At 39.7% G+C, this 13,366-nt stretch overlaps 1 pseudogene; it reads left to right on the plus strand.

Annotated features, from left to right (window-relative positions):
• The first annotated feature begins 10,401 nt into the window (after positions 1-10,401).
• LOC119819847 lies at positions 10,402-12,949 on the plus strand (annotated as a pseudogene).
• Positions 12,950-13,366: the final 417 nt, after the last annotated feature.

Raw genomic sequence — 13,366 nt, forward strand, 5'->3', positions numbered from 1 at the left:
AAGAAAGAAAAAAGGAAAGAAAGAAAGAAAGAAAGAAAGAAAGAAAGACAGAAAGTCATTCTGTTATCCTGTGTATATGTGTTTCTGCATGTGGATGATATGATGTGTGTGTGTGTGTGTGTGTGTGTGTGAGAGAGAGAGAGAGAGAGAGAGAGAGAGAGAGAGAGAGAGAATGTTCGTGTGTGTTTGAATAAATGACTATACTTGTGGCAATTGTGGCAGTTTTCCAGACTGTCCATGACCCTATATTCATCATTTCAACAGAAGACTTTGAAATTATCCTACTTTTTTATCTTTACATGCGACCAATATCATGGCAAGAGCAACATGGGAAGTAAACTGTTATATCATCTTATCTTGCAGTCATCATGTAGAAAAATCAGTACATGAAATCGGAGAAGAAACCTGAACAAAGGAACTGAATTAGAAACCTTGAAGAAATTCTACTTACTAGCTCACACTCCATGGTTGGTCACCATGCTTTTCACACAACCCAGGAATACCTTCCCATGGATGGCACCATCCACATCTTCCTGGACCATCCCACATCAATTATTACTCAAGAAAATGATGACACTGTAATTTTTGCAGGACAACAAGATAGAAGCATTTTTTACAACTGTTGGGGTGGGTGACCATTCCCTTGTATGAGGGGCATGGCCGCCCCAGGGGCGGAGGATACCTTTAAAAGAACCGGGTTTGGGGTAGGCCCGCCCTCTTCTTTTTCCTCTTGGTTCGTGGCTCTTCCCTGGAACCTTGGCCTTGTAAGTTTATTCCATTTTCTCCCTTTATTAAAACTGATTTATTCTAAAAGGACTATTTTTGGTTATTCCCAAATTCCTCTGACCTCCGCTACATTTGGGCTCCAATGTGGGGCATGCCTTCTCACGTCCTTCAACCCTGTGCTCCAGGAGCCTGCACCCGCCATTTCCCCAGCTGGCCCACTGCTCCCGTGGGTTAGGCCGTAGCCGCCAACATGGAAGAACTCCCACTTGTGCAACTTTTACAGAGATTCAACGTTGATTTTAATTCAGCGGGGTTGTCCGTGGCAGTTTTTCTTTTTTTTTTTCCCACTTTGAGCTGCCTGAATCCTAGTGTGGGAAATCAAGACGCGTGCACTGGTCTGAGCCACGCCGAGTTGTAGATTGTAGATTGCGCCTGTAAAAGCACAATCGGCCCTCTGCCTCAGCCGCCACTGCCACCACGAACCAACATCTCTGCAGAAGGACGAGAGAGGAGCCATTTCTCTCTCAACACCATTCATTCCGCGCCACCTGGACGCCATCTTTGATTTTCCCGGCCCGTGGATCCAGGTGCACTGCACCATCTACTGGCAGACAACGGTCATTACAGGTAATTTTTCTTTCGATTGAAAATAAATAATCTGATTGAAAATGTCTGATAATATCACCGTTGACAGATTTTTATAGCTTGTTTAATTACACGATGACTGAATTTTGGAGCGATGCAGATGTGGTTTCCTTTGGTTGGATATCTACAGGGCTTAGTATCATCTTTATTTTTATTTTTTTTCATTACAACGTGGTTGGACAATAGAAAAATGATAGAGTCCTTACAGGCAGAAGTTAAAAATATAAAGAAGGGCATGACTGTTTTGGGAAACAACTTCTATCACATCAATAAATGGTTTGAAGTTCTCGAGGAAAGGAATAATAGATCCTCCTCAGAGATGGATTTGTCAATTGAGAAAAACATGCAGGAGATTTGTAAACGGTTTGAAGTTCTCGAAGAAAGGAATAATAGATCTTTCTCTGAGATGGCTTTATCATTTGAGAAAAAGATGCAGAATATGGAGGCAGGAACAGCTGATTTGAATCATAAATTTCAGTTCCTGTCTGTAGGAACTGAAACATTATCTGAGAAGATTCGAACTGTTGAATGTATTAACAAGACTTTATCAAAGGGCTATGAAAGATTACTGGACAGAATTTCAATACAAGATGGCACAATTCATGACATGAAAATTCTGCCAAGGATGAGATATTATCAGTGTTGGACAAACTTCATATCTTTGAATCCTCTATGAAGGCCTTGGAACATAATACTGAACAAGAGATTCAGGCATTGCAGAAGGCAATGGTAAACAGATTTGAAAAGACTGAGGAAATTATAGACTCTGATGAACAGGAGCAAAAGGTACAAAAGACAGTCTTAACCCCATCAGTGAATAGAACCCTCTGGGATAATTTTCACAAGACCTTGCCTGTCTTCCCAGTAATAACAACAGAGAAAGTGACTGGTTCTAAAAACCCTAAGGTCACCAAGGAATATACATGGGAACCCATCCGTATGAATGATCTGAAAGAAATTAAACAGGCTGTTATGAATTTTGGCATACATAGCTCCTTTGTTAAGGAGATGCTAAAATTATGGTCAATCAGTATGAGACCCACACCAAGTGACTGGATTAATTTGGTATCGGCAGTTCTAGAGAGTGGATCTCAATTAAACTGGAAGTATTTGTTCAGCCAAGAGGCTAGACTTTTAGAACAACAGGAAAGATTGAAGGGAGTTGATATTACCCTAGATCAAATTCTGGGTGAAAGACTATTCTGATCCTCTAGAACAAGCTAATTATGATGAACACACCTTATCCATATGTACTACTGCAGCCTTAAAGGCTTGGGACAGGTTTCAAGACCCAGGACAGAGAACGGAATCATATATCAGAGTTAAACAGGGTCCGAGAGAACCATTTGTTGACTTTTTACATAGACTAAATAAAGCTGTACAAATAGGGATATCTGACCCAGAAGCAAGGCATGTAATAATTGAGTCCTTGGCTTATGAGAATGCCAATGTGGAGTGCAAAAGGGTTTTGAGCCTCTAAACATCAGATCAGCATCTTCGGATAAATGGGTCTTGCATACAATGAATGTTGAATCGTTTGACTATGGCACAGAGTCATGGGTGGAAGAAGCAATTGCCAATGGTAAAAGAAGACATCAAAATACCAAATGTTTTAATTGTGGCAGAATGGGACATATGAAATGGAATTGCAGACAAAGGATTTCCAGAAATAATAATAATAATGCCTCTTCCAGGAATAACAGGAATAGGAGGCCTCAGCCTTCAGGTTTATGTAGGAGATGTGGAAAAGGTAGACATTGGACCAATGAATGCAGATCATCAAGAGATAGACAAGGAAATCCATTGCAAGTGGGAAATGCAATGGGGGGCCTCTTGCACGCCCCCATGGCGAATGTGGTCCAGTCATTTCCCGTTACTACGGAGAACATGCCTTGTCAGAACAATTAGAAAGCCCCATGCCTGCTGTTAAAAGCAAAAACAGCCTGAAAGATGAATTACGTGTATTTTGGCAAACTTCTATAAGTGATCAAAGACCAAAGTTAAGAGTGTGTGTAAACGGCATTTTCATAAGTGGCCTACTGGACACAGGAGCGGATGTAAGTATCATTACTCCAGAATCTTGGCATCCATATTGGCCTCTACAGGACGTAAATGTTCAGTTCTTGGGAATTAGAACCCTATCTCAAGTAAGGCAAAGCACGAGATGGGTTAAATGCATAGGGACAGAAGGACAAATAGGAAAATTAAGGCCATATGTAGCTAATATTGCAGTAAATTTATGGGGCCGTGACCTATTACAGCAATGGAATACTCAAATCAACATTCCTGCTGTCTCTAGAGCGTATGTTTCTGAGGAAAACATTAAAAGATATTACAGATGGCGAAAACCAGCCATTCGGGCTGTACAAGAACACAAAGCGAAGGATGCCCCTCCAGAAATACTGACGGCCCTACCTCTAAAATGGATGACTGAGAAACGAATATAGACAAAGCAATGGCCTTTAGCTGAGGAAAAGTTGTGGGCTTTAGAACAGCTGGTACAAGAGCAATTGGATGCTCAACATATAGAAGAATCTACCAGCCCTTGGAATTCTCCTGTATTTGTGGTTAAGAATAAATCTGGTAAATGGAGAATGGTGACAGATCTCAGAGCTATCAACAAGGTTATTCAGCCTATGGGCTCTCTGCAATCTGGAATTCCTCTGCCCTCTTTATTACCAAAAGGATGGCTTCTCATAGTTATTGATTTGAAGGACTGTTTCTTCACCATACCTTTCCAAAAAAAAAAAAGATAGAGAAAAGTTTGCCTTCACAGTGCCTACTTATAATAACTCTCAACCTACCAGGAGATACCAGAAGACTGTCCTTCCACAGGGCATGTTGAAATCTCCCACCCTGTGCCAATACTTTGTAAATCAACCATTGCAAATAATATGCAAGCTATTTCCCAAGTCTATAATTTATCATTACATGGATGATATCCTATTATCTGATTCAAACATGGATACCTTAGAAAGATTGTTTGAAGAAGTTAAAATAGTTTTACCTAAATGGGGATTACAGATTGCTCTTGAAAAAAAATCAGAGAGGAGATTCTGTTGATTATCTAGGTTATAGAATAGATTTACAAAAACATCAAGACACAAAAGGCATAAATTAGGAGAGATCGACTACGGACTCTTAATGACATTCAAAGGTTGTTGGGAGACATTTCCAGCCTTCAACTGCCTGTTGGGATGACACCTGATAAGACAATTCAATTAAATAAAACATTAGATGGTGAAAGAGACTTGAACAGTCCCAGAGAATTAACAGCTGAAGCAGAAAAAGAACTGACAATGGTTGAAGAAAACTTATAGGAAGCACATGTGGATAGGGTGAATCCAGAACTCAGTTGTATCCTCGTCATATTGCCTTCAAAAATTTCTCCTACAGGAATTTTAATGCAAACAGATGATATTATCTTAGAGTGGATTTTTCTACCGCATAAACCAAGTAAGAAAATAAAAACTTATGTGGAGAAGGTTTCTGAATTAATTATAAAAGGCAAATTGAGACTTCGTCAACTAGCAGGCATGGACCCAGCCGAAATCATAGTGCCTTTCACTGCTGATGAGATAAGAAAATTATTGGAAGATAATGAACCATGGCAAAGAGCTTGTGCTAACTTTTTAGGAGAAATTAATAACAACTATCCAAAAAGCAAGAGGCTTAACTTTATAAAGGGAACTTCTTGGATTCTTCCTCAAATCGTCCGTGATGCTCCAATAACTGGAGCCCGCATATTTTATACTGATGCTAATAAATCAGGGAAGGCAGGCTACAAATCAGAAGATGTGAGTAAGGTGGAACAAAGTCCTTATGATTCTGTCCAAAAGGCAGAATTATTTGCCATTCTTATGGTGCTAAAGGATTTTAAGGAAACTCTTAATATTGGTACTGACTCACAATATGCAGAAAGAGTTACATATTGAAACTGCTGAATTCATACCTGATGATACTGAACTAACCTCATTGTTTATCCAGGTACAAGACATGATCAGGAACAGGCTATGCCCTATGTATATAACACACACCTGATCCCATACGGGTCTGCCAGGTCCTTTAGCACAAGGTAATGTAGATTTTGTTCAATTATTGATTGGTAGTGTGCTACAGGCTTCTGAGTTTCATGAAAAGCATCATATCAATAGCAAAGGCTTGAAGAAAGTTTTCTTTTACATGGCAACAAGCTAAGGAGATTGTAAAGAAATGCCCTACTTGCTTTTGCTATAACCAAACGTCACTGCCTGCAGGGGCTAATCCAAAGGGCACTAAAAGGAATGAAATCTGGCAGATGGATGTGTTCCACTTCATAGAATTTGGCAAATTGAAATATGTACACCATACCATTGAGACTTATTCAGGTTTCCAATGGGCAAATGCTTTAAGCTTGGAAAAGGCCGATTCAGTAATCACTCATTTGTTAGAAGTTATGGCCATCATGGGTATACATGTGCAAATAAAGACGGATAATGGTCCAACTTATGTCTCTAGGAAAATGAAACTCTTTTTTGCTTATTACAATATTAAGCATGCTACAGGTATACCCTACAATCCTACAGATCAAGCAGTCATTGAAAGTTCAAATAGAACTATAAAGGATATGTTAAACAAACAAAAGGGGGTGGAAAATACCCCCAGAAATAGATAACATAATGCTTTAATAACCTTGAATTTTCTCAACGCTAATGAGAAGGGGACAATGGCTGTTGAAAGACATTGGATAATGGAAAAGTCTGCTGAATTAAATCAACCAGTTTATTTCAAGGATGTGCTGACCTCACAGTAGAAGCCAGGGGATGTGCTGCATTGTGGAAGGGGTTTTGTTCTTGTCTCCACAGGAAAAGAAAAATTGTGGATACCATCAAAGTTAATAAAGGTTCGGTTTGAAGAGGAGAAGCCCCTTGGAAAAGAAAAATATCAATTCATACACAAGGATGGTGATCGTACTGATGGTAAGAGAACTGTAGTTTGGGAGCAGGGTTCTTTTCTTATCTCCACAGGAAAACACTCACTTTCAAAGGATCTGAGGGACCCTGGATATCTTGAATACTGATGGATGGAAACCAGTTGCAACCCACCAAGGATCAGCATTAACATTGGATAAGCTCCGTGAGTATGAAAAACAATTTTTTGAATTGCGTCAATATGCATTTCTTTATAAATATTTAGAGCTGGTTTTTTGGAGTTGGACTCTGGCCCAGACCCTCTCCAATTCCAAGCCTGTTTATAAAAGATTTCTCAGACTTTCTCTCTCAAATCAGGAGTCATGTTAGGGGACAGAATAATAATAATAATAATAATAATAATAATAATAATAATAATAATAATAATGATACTAATATATTTGCCTTCTTTGCCTTCCCTCATATCTGTGTCGGTCTTTAATGAACCTTTCATTAAATATATACACGTATATGTCTGTATATGTCTCTGTAGATAATGCTTATCTTTCCCGTATCAAACAACAAATTTTTTCTTTAGTAATCTTTGCGGTTTCCAGGGTGAAGATGGGGCCCCACAACATCAAATCCAACTGGTTATTATGGCATCATGTTTTTGTAGCGCTAAAATTTGGCCTGTTTTTTGGTACCAATTGCACAAAAGATTTTTGAATAGTGCGCATTTTTGACAACATTCTGGCCGGATCTCCTCAAAATATTCAGAGGCTAGACACATTCTTCCTAGATGAAATGTTACCCTGGGTATTTTACCATAATTTGCTTTCACAGGACCCCCTGAGAAGAAAAGTCACCCCTATGTCAGCTGGAAGCAATCTTAGATGATGACGCCCCCTCTCCCAACAAAGTTTACCCTCAGGTTTAGGGACACTAATTGGTGGCTGGTACAGGGTTGAAGGGTTGAAGGAGGTATTATATGGACTCAGGGGTATAAACTATGTATATATATTTATATACATATATATATATGTATATATACATACATATATTTATTTATCCTAAAAAAGGAGGGATTAACTGATCTGAAGGAATAATTGATATTTGTGAGTTTTTATTTTTTGAAAACTATATTGGTGCTGACTCTGAACATTGTATGAGAGTATGATCCTACCTCTGTTTGAAACAATTGTTATATTGAGATATATACCATATTGAAATGTACATTTCTACCTCTGACATTATTTATGTAATGACATTGTTTACCATATTGCAATGTACATTTCTACCTCGGATATTATTTATGTAATGACCCTGTTTACATTTGGGAATCATTTTCTTCATTTATTGCACAGTTGTCTATTCTATTAGTCTTAAAGTTAGATAATTTTTGAGAATTATATGTTTGTCATATTTATATTTAGGATAATCAGGTTTTTTAGACACATAGAGATTATATTTAGTATAGATAGTATAATCTTTGACCTCTTTGAAGAGCTGTAGAACATGGCCTTTAATCTAACCTAGAGTTTTGTACTTATGAGACACAATCACTCCTGGCAACAACGCTCTACTCCAGAGAGAACGTTTAGCACCAAAGGCACTCCACTGGTAGTTTGTCTTCTTCTTGGCAAAACTGGCCTTTGGGCAAAGAAAAGCCCATATCTCCACTACTGACTAAGATACAAAATATCCATAAGTGGATAAAACAGAATTGTCTTATCTTGCCAAGACAGGATAGGATAGTTCTACTAAAGGTTCCTTGCCGTTGAAAAATGGTATGTCAGATTGTGTTTGGTCTTAGCCAAAGTTGGTTGCCTCAGCATTGCTAACAAGACTTTGTGTGGTTGCCCAGGTAGTCAGTTGTCTCTGTCATCTGTTGCACATTTTGGAAGTTTCCTCGTTGCTTTAGTAATATTACTTCCCTTCTCAGATCTTTGATGGGGTTGAAGATTAGATAATTGTAGCTACCTTCTAGATTATTTAGACTTCCTGAAGTAGAATGTTTAGTAAAATTTCTGTTATATGTTCCTCGCCTAATATTGTTTGCTTCTTGTAATTTTATATGACCTGTTCCCATTGTATATAGCTGTATTTGGTTTTTGTATCTGTCTTATTTAGACAAAAGGGGGAGATGTTGGGGCGGGTGACCACTCCCTTGTATGAGGGGCATGGCTGCCCCAGGGGCGGAGGATACCTTTAAAAGAACCGGGTTTGGGGTAGGCCCGCCCTCTTCTTTTTCCTCTTGGTTCGTGGCTCTTCCCTGGAACCTTGGCCTTGTAAGTTTATTCCATTTTCTCCCTTTATTAAAACTGATTTATTCTAAAAGGACTATTTTTGGTTATTCCCAAATTCCCCCGACCGCCGCTACATACAACTGAAGTTCCTTTCTCCTTGATGACCATTGTTTGTATTTTGTTGACAAAATCCTAACCACAACACACATGTACAATCTGGCACTGTTATGATAACATGACCCATTAAGTGAGTATCCATATGTCCACCAGACATTAGCAAACATGATTGGCAAAATGCTTAAAAATAAAAATTTACCTCTCAAATATAATATAATTATAAATTATATATAACTTTACAATGAACTCTTTCTCATTAAAGATACATTTTTCTTAGTGACCTCCTTTTACAGATTCATGGAAAAAGGAATCCCAAGGAGCAAAAAAGTACAGAACACAGACACAAACTCTCTCTTCAGTAACCAAAACCAAAATCATTTGAATATTTAGATTTATGCAAAGATCCCAACATAGTACGAGAGATGTGCATTTAGATCTCTTATACTTGTTCCCAAATTTGTTAGCACAATGAAAATATCAGATACACCCGAGATGAGACATACTGAGAGTGACATCTGATAAATATTCTTGTAACATTCAGAGCATCAAGCACAGAGGGAACAAAGCACTCATGATGTAAGTGACCCTCACAGCTTGCCCAGGAAGGCTGATTTTTACTTAACTTTAGGTGGCCTAAAGTTAGGACATCTCTCTATCACTGCTACTCTCTGTAGTAAAATTTCACACACAGAAATAAGGGACACCAAATGTATGAACCAAATAGTAGACAGATATTCCCTGAGTGACAATTAGACAGGTTGTCTCAAGTTCTGCACTTCATTTTCCCTGTAGAGAAGCCATGGAAGAAATCTACAAAATTTGACTCTTTATAATGATGTCTTTACAGCAAGGCAGAAAGTTCCCAGTTTGTGTCTGCCCTCTACACTTCTTTTCATAATTCAGCTTCTCTGATGTATTTTTTTTACTTTGGAACTTTGGATAACATAACTCTCAAACCTTGGTACATACTACTGTATTTTAAGAAGTGTAATAAACAACTAAACTTCACATCTCTTACCAATGCAACATTCATATTTAGGAACCTGGGATTTTCTCTGATACATGATAAAAAGAGAGATAAAAATATCCTTTGAGAATGATAGATTGACATCAACTAAGAGGTATTGAAAACCAATTCTCAGGTATAATGTTTCTAAGTGAGAAGGTGAATAGGTTGAGCCAAGTTAGGTGGGAACCAAATATGTCTTTCCGATCTTCTCTTAGATAAACCCATGAAATCACATGTATTAAATGTTAGTGAGCTGCTTCCTCACCAGTTATTTATAGGTTAGTTATGAGCATAAAAATGATTCCACTGCCACCAAGAGAATAAACTTTAAGTTGCTTCCTTAGTCAGACTTTCTGAACACTAAAAGGCCCAATTCCACTGCTGTAATTTCTAGAGATAGTCAAATACATTTAGGACATGGCACCATATTCTACCTGCACTATGTGAATGTGGACACACTTAGATAAACACTGCCAAGATTTTTTTGCCAAGTATGACCACAGTCATTCACACTATTTCAGATTTGTTTGGTATTGAAAATCCAGATCACAAAAAGAAAATGCTCCTGAATCTCCATCTCCAGTACTGCTAAGAACCACAGGACAAATGCCGTTCACCTGAGGAAAGAGTGGAAATCATCCCATGTGCTTCCTTTTTTTTTACTTTTTTGGAACCTCCCCAAATGCAAAGCAGCCCTCAGGCTCCAGATGAAATCTCGGGCATAGCTGAGAAGCCCCATCTACTTCTCACCAGTCTCTAGCAGAGCATGGCTGTCCTGCTGCTGCTCCTCTGCCTGGTCACCTTTCCAAGTAAGTGTTTCAGGTTTTCAGGAGAGGGTCCCTGGCATGTCATCAATGGAATGTATAACAGATCTTGATGTTGCTTGTCTGCAGGTGTCCTGTCCCATGTGCAGCTGAAGGAGTAAGGACCTGGCCTGGTGCAGCCCTCACAGACCCTGTCTCTCACCTGCACTGTCTCTGGTTTCTCATTAACTGACTATGATATAAGCTGGGTTCACCAGACTTCAGAAAAGGGTCTAGAGTGGATGGGAGGAATATGGTATAATGGAAACACAGAATATAATTCAGCTCTCCAGCCCCAAATCACCATCAGCAGGGACACCTCCAAGAGCCAAGGTTTCTTAAAATTGAACAGTCTGCAAAGTGAGGACGCAGCCATGTACTACTGTGCCAGAGACACAATGAGGGAACTCCCAGGTGAGCCTGCTCAAAAAACTCCCTGCAAGGACACACAGAACCAGAAGGGGTGCCGAAGATCAGCAGGGACTCCTGAGGACCAGCAGTAAAGGTCACTTTAGATGCTAGTAAGTTCTGAACTATGCTTAATGAGCTTGAGTTTTAAATTCAGAACCTGTGACTTATTACTCTTCTAGCCAAGAGTACCTTCTGAAGGCCATTCTCCACGGCCATATTCTATTCAACTTTCTGTGTATGCAGATTAGAACAATTTTGACACACCTCCTTTAAGCTGTCCAATTTATTCTGATTACCAGACAGAATGGAACCTAATTTTATATTCTCTCTCTCTCTCTCTCTCTCTCTCTCTCTCTCTCTCTCTCTCTCTCTCTCTCTTTCTCTCTCTCTCTCTCTCTTTGTCTGTCTGTCTGTCAGCTCTCAGTGTATATATATACCACTTGACAATTCAAAAGGAGTCTGAAATTATGACAATTGTTGACTCAAATTTCAGTGAGAAAGCTTGGGAAATTTAGTAATTTTAACTTATTATATGTTTCTGAACATGTGGGAGAGAAAGTGAGTGCAGCTTCCCTGTAAAATTCACTTTCCAAACGTAGATTTATAACTGAAACAGAACTTAAAAGTGTGCACTTGGTAATCATTTGTGAAAAATTCTATTTTTAAACATTTGCAGCTTGGTAAAAATTAGTTTATACAAAATTCCCAAGTAATGATTATTCTGTAGGCATATGTGTGATCCTTCAACATACAAAATTTTCAGGCCCCAGTGTGTTGTACGGTTCAGCTGACATCAGCTCCATTCCTAGTCCCATCTGTCATCAGTGCTTTCCATAGACAACTCAGTTCTATGATTTTCTGTTTACGATTTGTTGATGCTGTTGCTAACAAAGGCTAACAGAGTTACACCTACTCTCTGTTGCTGATGATGAAGAGCCTGCTGTCTTATGTGTGAGCTAAGAAACAGGCTTGAATTTAATTTCCATGATAATGGATCATCAGCTTGAAGCAGCTTTAAACAAAAGAGAATGTCTTCAACTGAGACTGAGGCTTTTCTGGAAACTCTTACAGTGACACCAATAGTCAAATATTAAACTTGGAAATCAAACGGACTAGATTGGTAAAATTCTGAGATAAGGACACATACCATTGACTTGAATGATCCACACAAAGATAAATAAGGGGTCATTGTCATGTTACCTTGGGTCAATCTGAGTAACAGCCTAAATAGCTAATGGGAAAACATGAGTAGGAGGGTAAATTTTTTTTAATTTTTTCATTCAAAAATTTACACTTCCTCCCCTCCTCCCATTCCCCTCCTGCTCCCCCACTCACTTTCCTCCCTCCACCTTCCTGCTTATGAGAGGGCAGGGAACCCAGCCCTGTGGGAAGTCCAAGGCCCTTCCCCATACATCTAGGTCTAGGAAACTGTGCATCCAAATAGACTAGAGTCCCAAAAAGCCATTACATGCAGTAAAAACAAGTTCCAGTGCCTTTATAAATGGCTTCTCAGTCAGCCCCCATTGTCAGCCACAGAGAGTCCAGGTTTTTTTATTAAAAATTTCTGACTTCTCCCATCCCTCCATTTCCCTCCAGCTCTTCCCCCTCCCCTCCTCCTCCCTTTCCAGTCCTAAGAGAAGTCAGGGTGCCCTGCCCTGTGGGAAGTCCAAGGCCCTCCCCACTTCATCCAGGTCTAGAAAGGTGTGCATCCAAACAGACTAGGCTCCCAAAAAGCCAGTACATGTAGGAGAATAAAAACCTGGTGTCATTAACATTGGCTTCTGAGTCAGCCCTTATTGTCAGCCACATTCAGAGAGTCCAGTTTGATCACATGCTCATTAAGTCCCCATCCAGCTGGCCTCAGTGAGCTCCCATTAGATCAGCCCCACCATCTACGTGGGTGGACGCATCCTCGCGGTTCTGACTTCCTTGCACATGTTCTCCCTCCTTCTGCTCTTCATCTGGGCCTTAGGAGCTCAGTCCAGTGCTCCAATGTGGGTCTCTGTCTCTATTTCCGTCCATTGCTGGATGAAGGTTCCATGGTGTTATGCAAGATATTCATCAGTATGGCTATGGGAGAAGGCCAGTTCAGGGACCCTCTCCTCTGCTCCCCAAGGATCTAGCTGGGGAAATCCCCTTGGACACCTGGCAACTTCTCTAAAGCCCAGTCTCTTGCCAACTTTAAAATGGCTTCCTTACACAAAATATTTTCTTCCCTGCTCCCATATTGACCCTTCCTCCATCTCAACCGTCCCATTCACCCAAACTCTCCCCAATCCTCCCCTTCTCCCTTCTCTCTCCCCATGTCCCATTTCCCCAAACCTCCCCACCCCTGTGCTCCCATAACCCAATTAAAAAATGGGGTACTGAACTGAACAGAGAATTTTCAACTGAAGAAGTTCAAATGAATAAAAGACACTCAACCTCCTTAGCGATCAGGGAAATGCAAATCAAAACAACTTTGAGATACCATCTTACACCTGTCAGAATGGCTAAAGTCAAAACCACCAATGATAG

Source organism: Arvicola amphibius, chromosome 7 (genome assembly GCF_903992535.2).
Source record: "Arvicola amphibius chromosome 7, mArvAmp1.2, whole genome shotgun sequence".
Taxonomy (NCBI): Eukaryota; Metazoa; Chordata; class Mammalia; order Rodentia; family Cricetidae; genus Arvicola; species Arvicola amphibius.